Here is a 925-nt window from a genome sequence, read left to right on the forward strand (position 1 = left end):
TAATCTGAGAATTCTGACTGAATTCTGACTAATCTGAGAATTCTGACTGAATTCTGACAGCTAACAAACATGTTAGCAACAAGCCGTAGCCATGTCTGTTTTAAAGACTAAACTAGCTCTCTTGTTTTAATGACCTTCTGCCCTTCCATTAATGAAATAGCATCACAAGGGACCCTTCAAGGACTTTGGTCAGTGGCTGCTAACCAACCAATGAACCCTTAAGACACACCCTTCCTCATTTGCATAATGAAGCAGAAATGCATGCAGAAATGTAAATACAACAGTCAGAAATACATAGCGTTGAAGAAATAAATAGGGTAAAAAATATACAAAGGAAGAATAAACCAGACAAAAATATTATAACATGCACATAAATAAGTACTTAAAGGGGAACGCCGTTTTCTTTACATTGGGCCCTTGATTTTACGTTATTACATCCTGTTCTACTCACCCATATGAGTTTTGTGTCATTTGGAGCTGTTCCAAAGATATTCCGTTAGGTTATATAAAAAATATCACTGCGGATGTCTGGGGGACAGTGATTCGCCTACACGTTATGAAAGCTGGCGTACCATAAAGAACAAATTATTAACAGTTTAGTTTGTGCCTTCAAGTCGTTGCCCAAAGGGAGATGTTACTTGGATATAACCTAACAGAATATCTTCAGAACGGCTCCAAATGACACAAAACTCATATGGGTGAGTAGAACATGATGTAATAACATAAAATCAAGGGCCCAATGTAAAAAAAACCTGGCAATCCCCTTTAAAGAAATAAGTAATGAATAAATAAAGTTGAAGAATATAACAGACAATAAATAAATAAGGTCATTATTACAAAGGTGTGTATATATATATATATATATATATATATATATCAGAATCAGAATCAGAATCAGAAATACTTTAATAATCCCAGAGGGAAA

Source organism: Cyprinodon variegatus, unplaced genomic scaffold (assembly GCF_000732505.1).
Source record: "Cyprinodon variegatus isolate N-32 unplaced genomic scaffold, C_variegatus-1.0 Scaffold9, whole genome shotgun sequence".
In the NCBI taxonomy this organism is placed as follows: domain Eukaryota; kingdom Metazoa; phylum Chordata; class Actinopteri; order Cyprinodontiformes; family Cyprinodontidae; genus Cyprinodon; species Cyprinodon variegatus.